Source organism: Manis pentadactyla, chromosome 4, assembly GCF_030020395.1.
Source record: "Manis pentadactyla isolate mManPen7 chromosome 4, mManPen7.hap1, whole genome shotgun sequence".
NCBI lineage: Eukaryota > Metazoa > Chordata > Mammalia > Pholidota > Manidae > Manis > Manis pentadactyla.
In genome coordinates this window covers 183561494-183583176 of record NC_080022.1, presented here as the reverse complement: position 1 = coordinate 183583176, position 21683 = coordinate 183561494, and positions in this window count along the sequence as shown.

Sequence of the window (21683 nt, the reverse complement as noted above, 5' to 3'; positions counted from 1 at the left end):
AAGCTGAGACTCACAGAGAGGTTATGCTCAGGCAGAGAGCGGTGGCTCTTCCCAGCTCCCGGCCTACGCTCCAGAACCTTCTGGAAGTTAACCTGTCAGTCTTTCATTCATTCATCCATCTGTTCTCTGAGGTTCCCTGTGCAGTTTCTGCTGGGCTTTCTCCATGGCAGGAGGGGCGTCCTGGCTGGTGCAGTGGGAAAGCCAGGAGGGTTAACACCCAGGTGAAGCCTCACAAAATGGGGGAGGGATGGCATGGGTCCAGTGCTTTAGTCTGTGGTCCATCAGCAGGACAGTTATAAGGCGCCTGGTTCTGCAGAGGCCATGGTGGGATTGAGCCCAGTGCCCACGAGGAACACACCCAAGAACGTGCATTCCACTGCCCCTCTCCCTTCCCAGCCCTCTCTCCCTGCCCTTTCCCTCCTGCTTCCTGGGTCCACCTCCCGAATAAATACCTGTCCCTGAGTCTTCAACTCAGGCTCGGCTTTCAGGGGGACCCAGACTGAAGCCAGCAGCTACAGCTGGTCCGGGATGCAGAGAAAGAGGACCCGGTGTTTGCTGCAGGATGTGGGCTCAGCTGGGCCACAGGCCAGTCCGAGACAGGCCTGCTGATGAGGCCTGAGCAGACCAGCTCCAACCCCGTCCAGCTTCCCAGCCTGGAGCTGGCTTCCCTGCAGAGTGCGGAAGAGGTCGATGGTCTGGGGGATGATGGGGGTGGCTGGTGGGGGAAAGCCAGGATGGGCACCTGCCACTGTGTGAGTAGGCCCTCCCAAGGAGCGGCAGGGGTCACTGGGGGCCGGAGGGGTGGGGACCCGGCACAGACTTTCTGAGTTAGCTCGGAGGTGCCAAGCACCGTCCTGGGGTCACTGTTCTGCTGAGGAGCAGCTGGCCACACAGAGCATGTCCTGATCAGCAGGCTGGGCCCCTGGGCACCTGACCAAGGTGGGGGCCCCACTGCCTGCTGGACTGACCTGATCATATGTTGGCTCATCCGCCTGTGTGTTTCCTACTCAGCCTCCTGCAGTGCTTTGCAGGTGATAGGGGCTCATCACTGAGGATGGAAATAGGGTGAGACCCCCCAAATCAAAACCAGGAATCATTCCTGAGGTGCTCTTCCCTGCTCTGGAGAAGGGCGGGGAGCTCCCTATTGGCTTTGGGGTAGTTGTACCATAGGGAGGGGGCACAGAGAGAAGGACAGATGAACTTGAGGTGGGGGGCTTTGGACCCTGTCCCAGATTACGTCTTGACTGTAAATGCTCTTTCCCCTGGCCTGCCGGCTCTTGGCTCCGCCCCGTTCCCTAAATGAGCCGTCATCTCCTATACCCCCTACTCTGCCTTCCTCCACCCCCAGCCCAGTCTAGACCTGCCTGGAGGCCTGATGGCAACCATATGTTTAGGATGCTTGATTGCTGCTGTTGTGGGCCAGAAGAGCTGTTTGAGAAAGGGTACTCAGTCAAAGCTGTGTTTATACACACAAGGGCTGGCGTCTTTTTATTATGCGTAATTATACGCTTCTTAATGTACAGGCACTGCAAGCCATTCTTCCTTCCCCTGGTGAAGTTGCAGCCTGGGAGGGTGTGCATTTGGGGTGGGCGGGGGCCAGGATGGCTGCGCTCCTCTTCTTACCCAGGCGGGGCTGTGAGCCTGGGGCACCGAGGGTCCATCTGATAGGTGAGTGGGCACACTTGCTGGAAGTGAGAGAGCTGATTCTTCCGGGGGAACCTGGGGAGATGAGACGTGGCAGTGCCGACGTGGAGATGTTGCAGATCAGAATGTTAAGCCTCATCTCTCTCCCTCTTTGTCTTTGAGCCGCAGCCTCCGATTTGCCCTCCTAACACTGAAAGTGAAACGTTAGATCTTCCCAGCAAAGCAGTTGCAAGGGCCTGCACACCGCGATTCGCCTCTTCTCCCTAAGCGTCCGTCACAGGCAACTCCAAAGCCTGACACAGTGATTAGACCCCATCATTAGAATTCAGGTGAAGCTTTTTGATAATAACAATAAGAATAAAACCTTTTTTGTTTGTATAGTGTATGTGGTGAAGAGCAAGTCCTCTGGGGTCTGATGACCTGGGATCAGTCTAGACACACCTCCCAGCTGTGTGACTTTGGGCTTGCCATTTGACCTCTCTGAGTCACCATTTCCTCGTTGGTAAAATGGGAACTGTGTTAGTTCCTACACCATGTAAAGCATCTGGCATAGTGCCTGGCACATAGAAAGTGCCCCCCGGCACTCTGCCCAGACATAGTGAACACTCACTGAGTAGTTGGAATGAATGAGCCCTGGATTTGGAGTCAGGGTGCTTTTTGTTTACCAGCCTCAGGGCTGGGCTTACTTAACTATAAGGTGGTGAAGCAATAGATTTGCCCCACAGGTTTGTAATAACTAGATTAACTGAGAGATAAAGCACACGAAATGCTAGTGTGGTGCTTAATGCCAGTTCATGCCCAGTTTTACTGGTTGCTGATATTCCAGGGAGTAGTAGCTTACTATTTAAAGTATTTTTATTTCCACCAACCCACACGACTCTCAAAACAACCTGCGGTCTAGCGAGCCTGTTCCCAGCCCCTATTTTACAAGTAAGAAAAGGTCAGGTGACTGGCCTGCTCTTTGACAGCAGAGCGGTCCACCCCCCTGCCCTGTTTAATAAATGTTTGTCACTTTAATTCCAATGCCAGTGGTTTGATCCCTTGAGAATGTCCCCCAACTTTTAAATGTAGGAGATGCTGGAGCCCTGGGATGTTATGTAAATCCCTCCTCTTCCCTCTTCTTCAAAGCCTGCTTCTACCAGGAAGCCCTCTTGGGATGAAGTTATCAGGTCACTGTTGAGAGCCCCTTTTCTGGGCCTCCTACCCCAGTGAGGAGGGAGGTAGGAAGATAGGAATCTCACTGAGCTTGCCAGGCTGACACTGAGCTAGGTCTCACCCTGGAGGAAGTAGACAGATGCCTGCATGGGAGCAGGATGCATTCCCACATGCCTGCTTGGGACTCAGGGATCGGGGGTGTGATCAGGTGTCCTGTACATACACGACATGTCCTGAGTTAATGATTTTGTCTTATGACCATATTGACCCTGTCAGAACATCCTAAATGTCCTAACATTGTCCCCCAAATGTCCTAACAGCTTTACCCCCAAACATTACAAAAGCTAGGCAGTTAGAGCTAGTTTTCAAAGTTACCTGGGCATGCTGTATTTTTATTTGCTGAATCGGGCAACTTTAGAGATTGGTGACTTTATTAGGTGGGGATGGCATGGGGTCAGGGTGGAGGTTCAGGCCCTCTCAGAGCCCCTCCACAGTACCAGGGATCAGCCTTCCTTATGGTCGGGACCTGGGGCTCAGAGCCAGGAGATGCCAGGCACCTGGGGTGTAGCCTGCATGAGCCTGTGGATGGACAATAAGGGAACCATCTCTGGTAACAGAGAGATTCACCACCTGAAGGGCACCCCCTGCCCCGTGTAGATGCAATCAGTTCCTAAACACTTTCCCCTGGGTTTGTTTCAGGGACATGGGAGGCCCGGTGACTTCTCTCCCCTTCCCACCACCAGCTCTTCTCCAGAGAAGTAGGGCCAGGATTTGATCTTCCCTCTCACTCCGTTACTTTAGCACCTGACTTACGGAGCCATTATCCCTTGAAGCGTTCTTCACTTGACCTTTGGCAACAAAATTCAAAGAGCTGCAGAGCCAGCTTCCTTCTGCACCTGGACAGTTCCTACCCCGGACCTCCAGGGACAGCTGGTCTCCCCATTCGTTTAGCTCCTTTACAGGCTGGCTTTGCCACTCATGGCTAAATGACCTTGGACGAGACCTCAACCTGTCTGAAATTTATTTTCCTAATGTGTAAAATAGAACGGTTGAATAAATGCTCTCTAAAACCCCTCACAGATCTGTGATTTCTCTCAGCCAAAGTGGAGATTCCCCACCCGCACCAGCCCCGGCATAACAGAGTTCAGAGGTCATGGGGAGCCCAAGGGGCCATCTGCCTCCTCTAGCTCACCTCCCAAACCTTGACCCCACCTCACCACCAAGGCCAGCCACTCACAAGAGGGGTAGGAGGTGGGAAATTGACAAAGTCATAGAAGACAGGGAAGGACGTACTTGGACTGAGATTCTCATTCAATGAACAAAGTGCGTTAGGAATTGATTTCCCCCCCTCCTGTTTACTGTGGGTTTTTTTTTCCCCCCTCTGGTGCAGAGAGGAAAGGCTTTGCATCAAGATTAGTTGTTCCACAGTGAGACTGCATTTTGCCCAACGCATTTGCTATTATGGGAGCCTGAGCACCATTCACAGTAACTTGAGTCCCTGGCCCTTGCTTTTCTTTCCCCTGGTTTCTTTCCTCCTGTAGACAAACTGGGTCTGAGAGGGAGATGGATTCTTCCCAGGCTGAGGGCTGGGTGCTTGGCCCAGGTCCTGGGGAAGGGCCATGCTTGCCCTTCCTGCTCTCTTGAGAAAGCTGCTGATGCTTCTGTCTCTCCAGAGGGACCAAGACTGTGGGTCCCTGTCCAGGAGCCTAGGTGGGCAAAGACCATTAGCAGCACCTCTCAAAGGTGGGGAAGGGGGATAGCCTGTTCACAGGCTGGCCAGGGTGGGGGAAGGGGAAGCAGGCGGCTCTGAGAAGGATGAAACAAAAGGAATGTGTTTTCAAAGATTCCCCCAGGCCCCAGCAGGATTCTGCAAAACTATAATCCTGTTTTGTAAATAGATGGAGTTGCCTTTTTTCCTTCTTTTAACCCATCGGAGATGCAAAGCCAGCTGCTCTCTCTCTCTCTCTCTCTCTGTGTGTCTCTCTCAAGACAACTGTCAAAATGGGGAGGTAAGCTGCCTATTTGTCTCAGTGTGAGGACGCAGTAAGTGAGCTTCAGGGAGGTGTTGATCCCAGAGGTCTGGTCTGTTTGTCTATGAAGCTTGGACCAGTCAATGTCCCAATCAACAGTCCGTTCATTCAGTTCAGAAATAGACTCCACAGACCAATTAGGACAATTGAAGCAGAATGGAGAACGGGTAGCTCCCCTTGAATCTTTACTGAGTCTTCCTTTTTGTAACCAAGGATCTGGTGTCCTGGGGACAGAGGCTGAGACCACCTGCAATCACTGCATTTGAAAGACATGAGGATCCTCAACAAAGCACCTGGGAACAGAGCCTTACAAGGCCTCAACAAGGGGACTGGCATCATCCCAGATCAGTGGGACCACTGAAGGGTTTTAAGCAGGGTGTGGCATGACCACATGTGTGTCCTAGATGCTGTTGGTGACCACATGGAGGTGGGGTGGGTGGCCAAGAGTGAAGGAAGGAAGCCCTGGTGGAGGTGCTGCAGGAGCCCAGCTCACAGTGACAGCGGTGGCCTTAAGCAAGGCAGTTAGAGAGCTGGGCATGGATTCTAGGTCTGTTAATGGATGTGGATGGGCAGCCACGGCTGGCTGGTAACTGGACTGGGCACCAGGTGAGTGATGGTGAGATCTCCACTACGGTAGATGGTAGGGGATGCCGAGAAGGAGGGAGCCGATCTGATGATGAGTGGACCTTGGGACTCTCTGAGTGTGTAGTCCCTGGACCTCGGATGGAAGCTCAGGGCCGAGCAAGTCATCTGGTGAATTTATACCTCAAATTTTTTAAAGGCAACTAGGAAGGAGCAGCCCAAGGGCTAAACACAGGAGTGCGCGGCATGACAAGAGACAGGAAAGGAGAACGTGTCAGGCAGGGTTCTACAGAGAAACAGAACCAACAGGATATATATATACCTACATATATGGAGATTTACAGGAACTGGTGGAATTGGCTCAGGCAGGTATAGAGGGTGAGACATGCCATGATCTGCCACCCATGAGCTGGAGAACCAGGGAGGTCGGTGGTGTCATTCAGTCCAGTCCCAAGGCCGGAGAACGAGGAGGTCTGATTCCAAGGGTGAGAGAAGGTGGACATCCGGGCTCGGGGAGAGAGACCGAACTCCCCCTCCCCCTGCCTTCTCGTTCCATCTGTGTCCTCCACGGATTGGAAGACGCTCGCCCACCCTGGGGAGAGCGGACCGCCTCACTCTGTCTGCTGGAGCAAGTGTGGATCTCTTCCAGGAACCCTTTCACAGACCCACCCAGAACGAACGTTTCATCAGCTCTCCAGGCACCCCTGAACCCAGTCAAACTACACAAGAAATTCACCGTCACAGAGAGAATCTCAAGACAGCTGATGGTGTCTACGTCTCATGACGGAAAGTTGAATAAGGTCTGAAGGGCTGGATGTTTCCATCACACTCAACAAGGCACTTACCTCCACCCTCGGTAAATGCAGGTCGAGTGGCCGGGTGGGAGCAGGGGCCTGGTCGGTGTAAGCTGGGGCGACCAGGGTCCTAGTGTGGATTCGTAAGGCCTTCCTAGACCTTGCATCCCCCCTGCCTCTTGAAGTCTGCCAACTGCACCAGCCGGCTGCAGTTCACTAGGGACACGAGCTGGCTGCAGTTTGGGACCCTCAGGACTAATAGTGAAGAACAGTAGTAGGTACTAATGGGCTATTTTAAAAAATCAACATAATTCATAGAACAATGATCGCCAGTCCACAGAAAGAGCTCTTGACCTGCTGCTGGATAGAGGGGGGCATCCTGGCTTCCTCCTTCCAGCCACTGCCCCTGGCAGCCTCACGTGCCCAGATGGGACTACCAGGAGGCGGGCCGGGGTTTGCTCAGGGGGCTGTGAGGGAGCATATCCCTGGCTTGTGCAGGGGCTGTGGGCAAGGCCCACCAGCCCCCACCTTTACCCAGGACATCCTGGAGGCAACCTGGGGCTCAGGTGGGGCCCAAGGGAGAGCAGTAGCTTGATTCCCTGAAATCCAACTCACCCCACGGCCCAGATGCCAAATGGTCCATTTGCTGAATTTACTCGCTGTCTTCAACTCTTCCGTTTTTGTTGACTGGCTCTCGTTTTGTTTTCATAATGGTATTTTAGGGAATTGCCCTTCAGCCCAGAAGAGGTTCTTGAGGTTGTTAGGCCCAGAGGCCCACTCATGTATTTCATGTAATGGGGTTTATGGACGAACAAGGCAATATGAAGGCAGGAAGAAACCTCATGGGGCCCAAGAGCAGCCAGACTGTCAGACGACATGAAAAAGATTAGAAAAGAAATAGAGCCTGCATCATGGAGACTGGGATGGGGGCAGATCCAGGATCCGGGCGTCCTCACCACCAGTAGCTAGGATGGTCCTGGTCCCCAAGAAGGGAGCGCACACGTCTACAGCAGTGCAGCATGACGCACGCAGGCCGGAACCTTCTCTCAGTCACCGCGTCCCCAGTGCCAGGCACACAGCAGCTGCTTATGGATGTAGTATGACGGGTGGACAAGCAGGGAAGCGGTTTGCACAGATGTTGGGCAGGACGGAACTCCAGGCTCGGTTCCCTCTCATGTCAGGCAACCTCCCTGCACAGCGAATGCGCACTAGCCAGCCAGCACCCTCCCTGCTGGTAAAGGGTCTGTGCCGGGACCTGCGAGCCCGTTTTATCATTTATTTACTCTGTTGTGGGGACGAAGGGAAGGAAGGGTGATGGTCAGCGGTGACCTGAGACTCACGCCCGGTGGCATGTCCTTGGGGGCTGTGCCCAGCCTGTCCAGGGCCATCCGCCTGTGCCAGGTCTCTCCGCCCTGCACCGCTCCTCCTCCCTCCCTGGTTCTCCCCCTTCCCTTGCCATTGCCCTCCCAAACCCATTCCCCTTCTCCCTCCTCACTGGCACAGAAGGGAAAGAAGAGGCACCTCCCACGGGAAGCACTGAGAGATGGACTGGCCCCTGGTAACAGCTGTGTGGGGGTCCTTTGAGGGTAGAGTGGCCCCCACTGACCCCTGGGCACCCCTCTTATCTGGCCCCCTCATCTTCTGTCTTTTCTTCTCTCAGCCCCACCCTGGTATGGCTCAGCCTTATTCTTCTATACCTGAAACAGGCCGCCTCCCCGTGGGCCCCTCCCCTGCTTTCCAAGGTTAGTTCAGATGCCCATCTGCCCGGCTACGTGGGTTCCAGGGCGACTGCCCACATTGTTCTGCCAAGCCTCCCTGCATCCCAGGCAGGCAACAGGCAGGGCAGCCTCGGCCGGTTAACCTGGGGATAATCAGGTCGTCTCTCCCTCCCTGCCTCACCCAAGTCCCTGGAGTTGGCTGGGCACCCCCAGGATGCCAGGCTTCTTTGAAAAAGTACCAAGAGCAAATCCTGCTGCCCCCATGCCCATGGGAATGTCTGACTGTAATGGTACAGCTGCTGGCTTTCAGTTCTCTTGGGAGATGGGGACAGCATGGTCCTTTAGGAAGCTGGCACCTGTGTGCCCTGATGCCCTCCCCGTCAGTCACCAGATAAAGGGAGACCATTTCTTCTGAAAAGAAGCAGCGCTGGGCCTTCTGTGCTGGAGTTGTTGCCATGTAACCGCAACAGGTGGACATGTAGGACAGCAGCCCTTCCGGCTCACTGCTCATGCTGTTGAGAACAGCACCGGCCAGAAAATACTTGCTCATGGCCTGCTCCCAATCTCCTTCTAGATAATCATAAATACTGTGTAATTTTGGTTTGGAATTGAATCTCATCTCTCCATTTCTAGTGTGTTTCAGGTGGTGTTTTCCTTCTCCCTTGAGGCCTGAAAAGGAGACATTTACTGTGTGCATTTCTTTCCTGCCAGAAGTTGACATATAGACTCATTAATTCCTCTACACTGGTTCTCACCCCCAAACACTCACCTGGCTGACCCAGGAGGGCACCTGCATCCAAGAGGACTCTTCTGAAGGAACCCTGCAGACCAGGGAACAGGTGTGTCCTGGAGGCAGGGGACTGGTCCCATCAGTGATCCCTGGTTCCTACACTCAAGAGTGCTTCGGGGCCTCACCCCCAGAGTTTCTGATTAGGTAGGTCTGGGATAGGACACAGAAGTTGCATTTCTAAGTTCCCGGGTGATCTTCATGCTGTGGCCCTGGGGACCACACTTTGAGAATCACTGGCTTAAATCCTCGCTACTCAAAGTGTGGTCCTGGGTGCAGGAGCATCAGCATCGCCTGAGAGCTCGTTAGGGACGCAGACTCTGGGCCCCACCCCAGGTCTAACAAGAGTTTGCGTTTTAACAAATCCCCAGGTGATTTGAATGTATAATATAGTTTGAGAAGCCCTGGTCTACATGGTTTCTCAAGGCCTTGGTCTTGGCTGTACATTAGAATCACCTGGGGAACTTTAAAACATCCCAAGCTTGGGCTGTGCCCTCACCAATGAAGCCAGTGTCTCTGGGGCAGGGCCCAGGCATCCATGTTTTTTAAAAGCTTCCTGGGTGACAGTATGGAGGTTCCTCAAAATAGAACTACCATTTGACCCAGGAATCCCACTCCTAGGAATTTACCCTAAGAATGCAGCAGCCCAGTTTGAAAAAGACATATGCACCCCTATGTTTATCGCAGCACTATTTACAATAGCCAAGATATGGAAGCAACCTAAGTGTCCATCAGTAGATGAATGGATAAAGAAGAGGTGGTACATATACACAATGGAATATTACTCAGCCATAAGAAAAAAACAGATCCTACCATTTGCAACAACATGGATGATGCTAGAGGGTATTATGCTCAGTGAAATAAGCCAGGCGGAGAAAGACAAATACCAAATGATTTCACTCATATGTGGAGTATAAGAACAAAGGAAAACTGAAGGAACAAAACAGCAGCAGAATCACAGAACCCAAGAATGGACTAATAGTTACCAAAGGCAAAGGGACTGGGGAGGATGGGTGGGAAGGGAGGGATAAGGGCGGGGAAAAAGAAAGGGGGCCTTACGATTAGCATGTATAGTGTGTGGGGGGCACAGGGATGGCTGTGCAACACAGAGAAGACAAGTAGTGATTTTACAGCATCTTACTACGCAGATGGACAGTGACTGTGAAGGGGTATGTGGGGGGGACTTGGTGAAAGGGGGAGCCTAGTAAACATAATGTCCTTCATGTAATTGTAGATTAATGATACCAAAAATAAAAAAATAAAATAAAAAGCTTCCCGGGTGATTCCAGGCCGTAGCTGCATCTGAGAACCGCTGTCCTTGCTGGAGGAATTGGAGCAGCATCACGTCTCAGCCTGCTCTCACCTTGAGGGAGCCTGGAACAGGTGCTCTTCTTTCCTCTGTGGTCACGCAGGCATACCCACTTCCCTGGCTCAGGGTCATATGTCTCTCTGGTGTGCTTCTGCGGGCTGCAGCAGTGCATCCTTCTCCCTCATTCCAGTTTACCTGATGGATAGAGAGCAGGACAAGCAGCAGAAGTGGCCAGGATTGCCTGGGCCAGGCTATGCTTACCCCGCTAGCATGATTAGGGCAGCCCTTACAGGGCTCACTTCCCATATTTCTGAAATTCCACCAAAGGTCTTTTGAGTTAAATCTGGAGTGTCTGCTACTGAGCCAACCTACTATCACTGCCAATGCCGAGTCCATGGCAGACATCACTAGTCGATGAGAGCACTCTTTCTCATGGAGCCCAGAGGCGGCTCAGGAGACCTTTTTCTGCAATGCTCCAGACAGCCAGGACTGGCCGGACTTGACACAGGTCATGGAAGCCATTTGTTATCCCAGGGTTGAAGGCATCAGCCGCATCTCACAGGAAGACAGCCCTGCCCCACCTGACTGCTTCCCTGAGAAGAACTGACCCAGGAGAAGCTGCCGTAGACTGAGGATGGGTTTGATGAGTGGTTGGCCATGAGGCAGGGGTCTGGACTTGGTGACCTGAGGAGCCCTAGCTCACCTGGATAGCTAGCTGTGACCTGGGCCTCCTGGACAGCCAGCTGTGACCTGGGCCCCCTGGACAGCCAGCTGTGTCTAGCATGGCTCTCTCATCTTCCAGGACCATCCTGGTAGGAGCGGGTGCAGGAGGCTTTGCTGACTTCCAGTGACCTTGACTCCCAGCCCTCCCGCTTGGATGGAGAAGCATCTGTGCTGCTCAGCGGTCCTTGCCACTCCAGAGCCAGACTTTAAATGACTTGCTTCATCCCGGGCTGCAGCGGGAGTGAGAGAGGCTGAGAGGCCACGTGCTGCACTGCCACTTTTCATGACAGCGCCTGAATGGAGTGGCTCACCCCCAGCCCCACCCCATCCCTCAATGTCCCTGGGGGGGCCATGGGCACCCCTTCTTACCCCTCCCACAGCCCCACTTGCACTTGCTGAGCTGTCAGCAAAGCGCATGCTGCCTGGATGGATTGACTCATTGGGAGAGTATTTATTTTAAGAGTCATTTCACCTCGGGTTTTGATGTGCTTGGCTTATTACCCATAAATATCCACTAACAGAAAAGGGGTGGCCTCTGGTTTTGGAGGGAGGCCAAGAGCTGGCATTCCCGGGGGAGGTGAGGGAGCAGTTCACATAATTGGCCTCCTCAGTGCGATCCAGTCCCATCCTGCATCCCAGGTGAGCACAGGCACTGAGCTGGTCCTGGGCTGTGCCTGTGCATGCTCACCCAGGGGCGGGCAAGTTGAGGTGATCCAGTCTCAGACCTTCCCAGAAAGACGGGGTCTCCACCCAGCAGCTCCTGTGCTGGGGGTGTTCTCCAAAAGGTTAGTGCTGGAGGCAGCTTGGTGATCTTGACCTGGTCCTTCAAAGGGACTATGGGACAGAGGGCTGTGAGAGTATGTAAGGATGTCTGCGAGTCTGTGTGTGTGTGTGTGAGTGTGTACAGTATATGACACATACGGATGCTGACCACGTGTCCGTGTGTATAGGGGGTGGATCCTGAGACCTCCTGTTTCAGACTCAAGTGTCCCACTGAGCCCCACCCTCTGAGGGCCAGGACAAATCACCACCTGTAGCCAGACCAACACTTCCAGCGTATTTAAGGCACAATCTCCTGTCCAGTGTGTGTTAGCAAGGCCCTCCTGGGGCGCATGCCACACTGATGTCAGCCCACAGGGGCATTTTCTCCTCTTTGCTCCAGCTCCTCCTCTGCCACCCTTCCAATCCCCCAATCCTTAATGCCTTCCTCAGTCCTCCCAGAAGAGACTCCAAACCTTAACACAGGTCGCCATTAGTGAATGTCACACTTCCTGAGCCCCCGGGGCAGGCATATGACCCATGCCTGACCAATCACAGGACCTATCCCTTCCTCGGCAAAACTATTGGTCCAAGAGGTGGAACAGGCATGAGAGCAGGGCCAATCAAAGCCCTTCCTTGGAATTGGTCCACGGATCCTGGGAGAAGGCAACTTTTCTTGCTCAGGATGCTCCAGTGGGCAGGTGTGCGCATGCCGTTTCTGGTGGCCATCTGCACCACGTGTCAGAGAGGGCCTGCCTGCAACCTGGATGAACAAAGATGAAAATTGGGTGGGGGTGGGTGGGAGAGGAGGCAGCTAGACCAAGGTGCAGTTGTAGATGTACATGCAGACAGAGAAGGCATATTGTTTCTGCAGTCTTGGTTCCTATAGTCTTTCATTCTGTGGGCTATCCCAGAATCCTCCAGAATCCACCTGTAGAGTCAATAAATTCCCCTTTTGCTAAAGCTTGAGTTCAGTTTCTGTCACTTGCAAATTAAAGAATTCTGGGTAATATTTTGGCCTTCCCGGCCACGTCCCACGTGTCTGCCTGTCCTGAATCCCTGGAGCCGCGGGCTCTGGGTCATGGAGTCCTGGTGTTCTCTCTCTTCTCTCTCCTCTGTCTGCAGGAACAGAGTCAAACATCCTTTTCTGAAGCGTCTCTTTCCTTCTTCCCTCCCCTACTCTGCTTGCTGGTAAGGCACACGGGCTTTGCCTTCCTCCCTACTATAGAAATAAAGTAGCATATTTAGAAAATTTTCTAGGTGGTTGTGCATGAGAAAGGTTAAGAAGCCCAGGGTGAAGACATAACAGGTTTTCTTAGTTATTTGGACATACAGGGTTGAGGTGGCTGGACCAAAAGGGACAGGATAAGTGTGGTGCTCTGGGCCACTGGCCTCTGCTTTTCCTCTTTGGAAAGCCCCTTCATCCACAAGCAAAGCCCCTTCATCCACAAGCAAAGCCCCTTCGTCCACAAAGAGCTGCTTCTTTTTGCTCCCTTCATTTATACCCAGTTACCTGAGTATCATTAGTAGGTATGGCCAGTTTGCTATCTTTACTACTTTTTTCAAAATGGAATTATCTGGGATGTTCCCCCTCTTTCTAAAAGTAAGTTGCAGTCATGACAATATAGCAAAATAAAACCAAGTTACATCAAGTGGAAGATTCCCTGCCTTTCGTGATGGCCCAAGCTGTAGTTGGCTACTAGGTGGCCCTTCTCCAGTCTTCCATGAATTTTGTTTCTAATACAAGTCCTCCCAGCAACTGTATGCTCATCTCCCCCCTCTGGACACTCAGCCCCTCCTGTTATGCATGGCCTGTTTTGTCCCCAGATCATGTTCTAGAATTGTAGAATCTTGGCAAGGAAAGGGCGGCTCATTCAACCTTCTGTCCAATGTAACAATCTCGGCCACAGAAACTGACATATGGCGAGCTACTGACGCATGCACGCTGCTGCAACAGGCAGATCGCTACCTTCTGGGGCAGCCCCTCCACTATGGGGCAGCTCTAATTGCTGGAAAGTTCTTCCCACTGTTTAGCTAGAATCTGGTGCCAGGATGCCCCTGGTTGAAGGCCTGCCCTCTGGAGCACTGCAAAGTCAATCTGTTCCTCTTCCACATGACAGCTTTCACACTGTTGAAGGCAGTTAGCATGTCCCTGTGGATTTTCTCTTTCTCTGGTTAAACACCCTGATTTCTGAAAAAAACAACATCAGAGGAAAAGCCGTTTTAGAGCTCTCACTGACCTAGTTTTCATGCCCGTCATGCCCCTCTTAAAGTCTGGTGCCCAGCCAGAGTGAAGTTCTCCAGAGGGGCTTGATCCAGGACCAGCCATGGGGACACAGTGATCCCACACTGTCAGCTTGGCACTGCACGTGCTTCGCAATCACCAGGAGCTTTACACAGATGCCCCAGAAGTTCTGCGTCAGTAACTCTGGGATTAGGCCCAGAAATCCGTACTTCTAAGAAGAGCTCCACAGCCAATTTTCTGTTGATAAGCCATTTTTCTGTAGGAAAATGCAGATGTGTAGGTAACATGGGTTGGACATGGTGCTGCAAATCAGCATATTAGTCAGGATGCATTTGTTTGCAAGAGGTTGAAACCCAACTTTAGCAGCTTTGCATAGAGGGAATGCACTGGTCCAGAAGCTGTGAGGGTTTCTGGGGTAGCAGGAGGGACCTGGCCCTCGGGGACTGGACTGAGGACTCAAAGCGCTCGCTCCTTCTGCCTCTCATCGGTTGCTTGGCTTCACTCCGGAGAAGGATCTTCCTGTGTGGTGAGGAACAAGGCCCCAGGTAGCCAGATTCACATTCTCCCAGTTTATCAGTTTCAGTGGGTGAAGGTATTTCTCTCCCCAATATCTTTAATTCTAGGGAAGGATTTTTATTTATGGTCTTGAATCTCTTTTTACCCGATCACTGTGGCCACAGAGATGGGATACTGTGATTGCATCATGGACCTACCCATGTCCGAGGCTGGAGAAGGATTAGGACACTAGGCGAGGGTGGGCGAGCTCTCCAGGAAGGGATGCTGACCACGTGTCCACAGCAGTCAATCTGCACAGAAGGCTGGCCATGGTTTTCTTAGGAGGAGAAAGCTCTAGTGCAACTTTCGGATGGAAGCTCCATTCATAACAATGGGATCTTTTAAGGATCTTGTTATGATCATCTAATCAAGATACTACTAAGGAGGAAATAGGAAATACTGGAGTAACAATAAGCATCAGTCCAGGCATTTATGAAGCTTGACCGATGCCTGCAGAGACTGGTGGGTCCCATTTCTTTTGGGCTGGTCTTTGCCTGTTTCACTGGCACAAACCTCAGACTAAGACCACGTACAGCCTGGGACCATAAGATTCACAGCTTTCCTGCTTCTTACACCCATTGCCCAGTATTTGAAGGAGGTGTTTGCAGGTTGCCCATTAAACAGAATGCACATACTGTATTCCATCTCTTTATGTCTGTCCACTTCCTCTAGTTTGTGGTCCCTCAAAAGCAAGGTCTAGGTCTCACATATTTCTATCCCAGCATAAACCCAACACCATGCCTCAGGGTGGCACAAATGGCTAGCTGGCCAACAAAAATGGTCTTACCCTTCCTGGGTGTAGACCGATGGCTGGAAGATAGCTGCCTAGCCAGGCACCACGATTCCTAGCATCTCTTGCATCGAGGTCCATCTGCATGACAGGTTCTCACCAACAGAAGGAGCGGAAGTGGTGGGTGTCACTTCTGGGCCAGGGTGGTTGGTTAAACATTGGGTGTGAGATGTCCATGTTTTCTTTCTTTTCTCATCTGCCAGATGGATGCAGAGGCTCCAACAAGGACCTCCAGGGTGTCCTAGGGACAGCGGAGCCTGAAGGTGGAGGGAACCTGGGTCCCTGCATCAACACCTGGAGGAGGGTCTCTCCGAGTGCTAACTGACCAGTGACATCCCCATGCAACTTCATGTGGATGCAAAATTGCCTTTTTCTATGTTGAGCCCCAAAGATTTGGGGACTGATTGCTAACATTAATTACTCTGATTACTATATAGGCAGGCTTAGTTCATGTCCAAGCCTGCTTCCCATCCCATTCCCTTTCTGTGTCAGATTTCCCCAGGGGGCAGCTGGGTTTCTCATCCTGACCTTTACAAAACCAGATTTGCATGGTGACACCAGGCTGGCTGCGCGGTGTCAGGCTCTGTAAGAGCTGGGGTGCTGGAGTGCACTGCCCGCTAGCTGACCATTTTTTTCGTATATTTGTTAGCACGACCGTTCATTCATTCACTCCTTCATTCTTTCAGCCAGACACGGAGGTAGGGTGCCCTGGGTGAACAGACCTGGCCGGCACAGCCCTCTGCTGGGTTCTCGTACCCGCTCTGTGCGTCAGCAGGCTGCAAGCCCCCGGTGTGGGTGTGGCTGTTGTACAAGTTGGACACCATGCAGGGTGGGATACAGTCCAAAGTCAGAAACCACACCAGGCATTTTAGCAGAGAGAGTTTAACAGAGGGCTTGGTTAAGGCCTACTGGAGAACCCCAAAGGTTCTGTGGTCCCAAGGGACCATGGAGGTGGCAACTGCGGGGAACAGCCCCATCCTGAGTTCAGGGCGGAACAAGGCAGAGGCTGGGCTTATCAGAATTTAGGGATTGGAGGTGAGGCCCCGTGGAGCTGGGGCCCAGTGCTCTGCAGGAAGGGGCAGGCGCTGGCTATGTTGCTGGGGATCTGAGAGGGCACGTGACCAGGGGCTGGCTCTGCTAGTGCAGAGAAAGAAAGCTGCAGACTGAAACCTACTACTGGTATGTCACTGTTGCCAAGGTGACCTTGAGAGGCCCGCGAAGCAGAGAGGAACAGGGGTCGCCGGCTGCCTCCTCCTGCCTCCCCGGTCCCTCTAGCGCCCCTGCTGGCAGGAGCTAACCGGTGCAGCGGGCAAAGCAGAAAGGAGAATTCTGAGTCCCCACCCAGCATCTCGCAGGCTAGCCTGACCCAGGGGGTTTAGAGCAGGGCGACAACAGCTTTAGGACCAGCACAGACAGTTTGGGACTTGAATCTTCTCCTCTGGTCATTTTGCTGAGGGGCAGCCTCTCTGGAGTTGAGTCTAAGAGCTGACATCTTGACAACACGCCTGGACCTGGGTTTCCTAGAGACCCGTGGAGACCAGCTCCAGACAGACCTGCATGTGGCCTGCACTGCACACTCGGCAGGGGAAATCCGCAGCATGAGCCACTCAGGGGCAGGTAGGGACTGAGGCTGGGGTACAGGTGGGTCTCCCACCCACAGGAGCTGCCTGCTGGAGGGGGGCAGTGCTTCCTGGACCCTCCCAGGAAGGTGGCCGTTGCCTCTCAGCCTTTTGGCCAAGACTGAGAATGCAGGACGGCAACCCTTTCGCTTGCTGCCATATGACCTTGAGAAGAGAATGACCTTCTCCAGGTCTTGATTTCTTCTTCCTCACGATTCCCTCAGACGGCTGTCCTGCGGATTAGGGCTAATGTACATAAAGCACAATGCCTGGCACCCACCAGACACTCGAGAAAGTGGCCGGGATTGTGATTTCTCATGGGGACCGGAGATGGAAGAGGCCTGCCTTTGTCCTCCAAGCCCGTGGGTGGCCTTACTTTATGGGCTGGAGGGGCTCCAGGGAGCCAGAAGCTAGGCAGGGAGGGGGCACATTGGTGCCTGCGGCCCCCAGGCCCTCCCCAGTCATAAGCCCTGCCCAGGGAGGCCGGCCCGTCCTGATGGGGCCCCTAGAGGCTCAGGACCAAAGGCAGCCGCCCTGCCCAGCGGCACCCTGCCTCCCAGCCCCAGGCGGCCCAGAGGAGGGGTGTGCAAATCCTTAAGCCCTAAGCATCATCTCCAGACTCTGCTGCAGTGCAAGTTTGGATCAGAGCGAGTGGGTATAAAGAATGTCAAGCAAGATTCGATTACAATTTTTATTTTGGAAAAACCTTCATCAAAATATGTATATCTAATTAGGACAATTACAGCACAGGAACAAAAAACTGATTAAAAAATCAGACACTCCATAAATTACAAGTGTTTTCCTCCAGCTGGGGCACATCTCCGGCTGCTGAGCTGCAAGGCCAATCAATGGAGCTGGAGCTTAAGGAGCAGCAATGGGGAGGTGGTGACTCCCAAGACAGGACAGAGGGGGTAGGCGTTGAGAGCAGGCTGTGGGGGTCCTGCAACCACCTGACTGTCTCCTGGGGGCATGGGGGCAGCTGGGTCTGCTCAGGGGCAGGAAGAGCTGGTGGCACCTTGGCTGAGCCTGTGCAGGGGAGTGTTTATGTGTGTGTACTTTCATGAGCCTGAACAGCAGAGCATGTATGTGCACATGTGGATGTCAGCATGAGAACATCTGTGCAAACATCTGTGTCATGGCAAAAAGATGCAACTGCCTGGGCATAAGCAAAATGCACAGCAGCATCTGGAGTCTCGTGCCAGAGGCAGGCATTGTGCAGAGGGAGAGCAGGTGGGCGGCCTGGCATATGGGCCTGGGCACCCCCAGCATGCATATAGTGCATGGGGAGTGAGCCCAGCATGTCACCAGGCAGGCAGAGCTGCCCTTTTAAGATATTATAAGATGATGCCATCCCACAAGGTTGTCCACATGCCAATCCCTGAGACCTGTCACCTTCCATCGCTTAAGGAACTTTGCAGATGTGAATAAGTGAAGGATCTTGAGGTGGGTTGCTTATCCAGATCACCTGGGTGGGCCCAGTAATCCCAAAGGTCCTAAAAGGTGGAAGAGGAAGAGAGGTGACAACAGAAGAATAGTTGGAGGAATGCCACGTTGCTGGCTTTGAGGATGGAGGAAAGAGGCCACGAGCCACGGTATGGACACAGCCTATAGAAGCTGGAAAGGAAAAGGCATCTCCTCTAGAGGGTCCAGGAGGAACACGGCCCTGCTGATGTCTTGATTTTAGCCCACTGATATCCATGGGGCTGTAAGATAATAAATTTGTGTTGTCGTTTCAAGCCACTAACTGTGACAATTTGTTACAGCAGCAATAGAAAACGAATACAGTCGATACTACTGTTCTCCTATTTTATAGTAAAGAAATTGGAACCAGAGACATAAAGTACTTCACTCAAGCTGACCCAGCGAGCAGCACAGCCATGACTTGAGGCAGTCTGAGCTCAGAACCCAAGTGGGACTCTCCCACCTGTCCGCTGACCTGCACCACCTCTCTCAGAGCAATCGCAAGGGCCAGACTGTCAGTTTCCAGGCAAGCTTAGAGATGCCCCTTCTTCGCTGACAGCTCACGTAGGAATTAGCCCTCAGATAGGGCCTATTCTGGGAAGAGAATGCTGAAAAGCCTGGACACCTTCCATTTATGCCTTCGTTGAAGGCAGCTTGTGTGTCCTTCCTCCAAGTAGACAAGGGGGTTATGTCTGAGCCTGGGACCAGCCTTAGCAGGCAGAGCTCTTGGCCTCCCAGCCAGTCCCCTCGGAACGTGGCTCTGGGCCTCAGCCCCCTTCCCTCGCTTCCTCCCTGTTCAACCCCAACGCCTCTCAGTCCTCACTCTTGGGGACAGAGCCCTGACAGCTTCCTGGCCTTCAGGAGCTCAGGGGACGGATAACTGTGAGCTCAGAACCTCCGAGCCCTGGGCAGAAGGGGGAGCGGTAGGGTGGGCTGGACAGCCCTCTGGCTCCTGACACTCACTGCCTGGCTCTGCAACCACCAGCTGGCCACTCTGTGCCAAGAGAACTAGAGCACCATTCCAGATGGCATGGGGAGGACAAGGTGCGGGCAAGAGATGCTACCTTGGGATCCAGGCCAGCGGTGCTTCAGCACTCAGCTCCCCTGCTGGGCTGCAGTTTCCTTGTCTGCAAACTGGTGGACTTAGAGAACATTCCAGGGATGTTCTCCCTCTAATGACTAGGATTCTCCTCCCAGCAGGTGGCAGTCCAGCATCCAGGGACTGGGACATGGTCCTGCCCTACCTGTGTTTTCTTCAGAGGAAAGTGGGTATGGGGTGGAGCAGGGAACATGAAATGGGTGCCAGTCTGGGTCCTGGCCTCCAGGGGTGGGTTGGGTTGGTGAGGCCTGCTTTCAGGAGGCCATCCTGGTACCAGCATGAGAGGTCCTCCCCAGATGCAGCACCCCACCTTGGGCATCCTTCCTTGCCCCAGTAGGATGCTGTCTCCCAGGTCTGCTCTGCTGGGCTCCTCCTCTGGCCCCAAGGAGGGAGGGTGTTGTGTGGTGGGGAGAGGCTTGAGGGGAGCCCTCAGAGAGCTATGCAAATTGCCTGTGGGTGCCCTGGAAGGGGACACTTCCTGGCTGGGAGTCCCTGGCCCTTCTCATTCTCCATCTCCAGCAGGATGGTATTCCTTAAAACACATGTAACCCAGCATCAGAGAATATTGGAGCTGGTGGAGGTTATATCGGGGGGACTTGTTAGTTAAGAAATAAGAGCGGATACAATCCACCCTAAAGTCTCCCACTAAGTAAGCAACAGGCTGGAATTAGTTCCCCAGGCTCTTGACCTTCTAGCCTGAACATTCTTTGGAAAATACATTATCTGATTTTCTAGCTTGGTATGTAAACAGACTCTCTCTCTTTTTTTTTCCCAGTTATTTGCTAGAGAGCTCAAATGCCCAGGCTGTCCATCTTATGGCCTCCCCCTGCTTCATTAGTCCAAGTACCCCAGGGACTTGCAGTGCTCTGAGGGCACAGCCCTGTTCTATTAGCTGAGCCTTGGTGCGCCTGGGGTCTCATCAGTCCGTTACTGCCATTACTTCCCACTACCACATGGTGTTGCTGTTGGAGACTGGTCCTGCACAGCGCCATGAAGGACACTTACTAAAGGCAGGTCCTTCATGTGCTGAGTCCCAGCCCAGGTGGCACAGTGCCCCCCATGAGTTCCAAGTTTACAGCTCCCACTAGTTCAGACTCCCGTGGTCAGGGAACAATTCCCAATGTGTAAACAAGGAGCTGAGCTAGAATGATGATGTGGGGAACTTCCAACAGCAGCTTGCAGGACCTTCTAGTAAAATCTTGTTCTTCTGCAGGAACCTTTAGGCCATGGTGTTGACCTAGGCCATAGGCCTAGCCTCCTTCTCCCAAGATAATTTTATAAAGCAAAGGATGCTTGCTGCAAGGCCGTGCTGCTTCACCCTGCCCTACCAGATGCAGCTCTTTAACTTTGAATCTCAGGAAGAGAAGGTGGAGTTATGTTTTTTCTCTCGAGTCCTGGGCCTGCATGCTCAGTCGTCCATGCATTTGTTTTGCTAGGATATTTTTGGTGGCAAACAACAGAAACCCAACTGCAATTAGGGAATTCTTGGCCTGTGTAACTGGAAAGTCCAAGCGCTGGGCTGACTGTAGGCATAGCTGTTTCCCGAGGTCCAAGCAATGTTGTCAAGACTCTCTGCTCCTCAGACTTCCAGTTGGAGCCATTCTTGTGACGATTCCTCCGCAGCATGGACAACACAGCCGCTCCCCCTGCAGGCTCGCACACTCCTAGTGCCGGCAGCCCCCCATTGCAAAGCACCATTTCTTAAAAGACATTTCTGCATTTTATCCTAACTTAATAAAGATGACTTCTAAAAAGGTAGTTACAGGTGGCCTTTCACACCATTACACAACCTATACAGGAAGGAAGTTCGATAGAAGCTAAGTGATTTAAGGAATTCCTGTACTCTAAATGCTACTTACCTCTGCAAAAAGCATATATCATTTTATTGGAATAACTTTTAATTTGCAAAGTACAATTTCCAGCCCCTCTGCCTCCCACCCAGAAATATTTCAATATTAAGTTATGATTGTATTTCTTCCTTTTATACAGTCACATAAATCTTTATGTTTTCTCTTTTCATGTTTAAAGATCTTAGCCTTTCCTTAAAAAATGGATTTTATTTTTTTACAGTACAGCAAATTTAAGTTCAGAGCAAAATGGAGTGGAAAATACAGAATTCCCATATACCCCCAACTTCTACTCCCCCAGCCCTCCCCCTCTATCTATATTCTGCACAAGAGTAGGATATTAGTTGCACTTTATGAACTTATCAAAGTATCATTTTTCCAATAGGATCAAAAGATTTGTCCCAAGCAAGACTCTGACTAGCTAACTTGAATCACATGTCTGTCTCCCAACCAATCACCTTGACTAGGGCAATGTCCAATCACATGATCATGTGTGTGATATCACATGATCCCATCTGTAACCAGGAGGAGGGACCACTCAGGCCACCATGTTGAAGCCCCCTGGA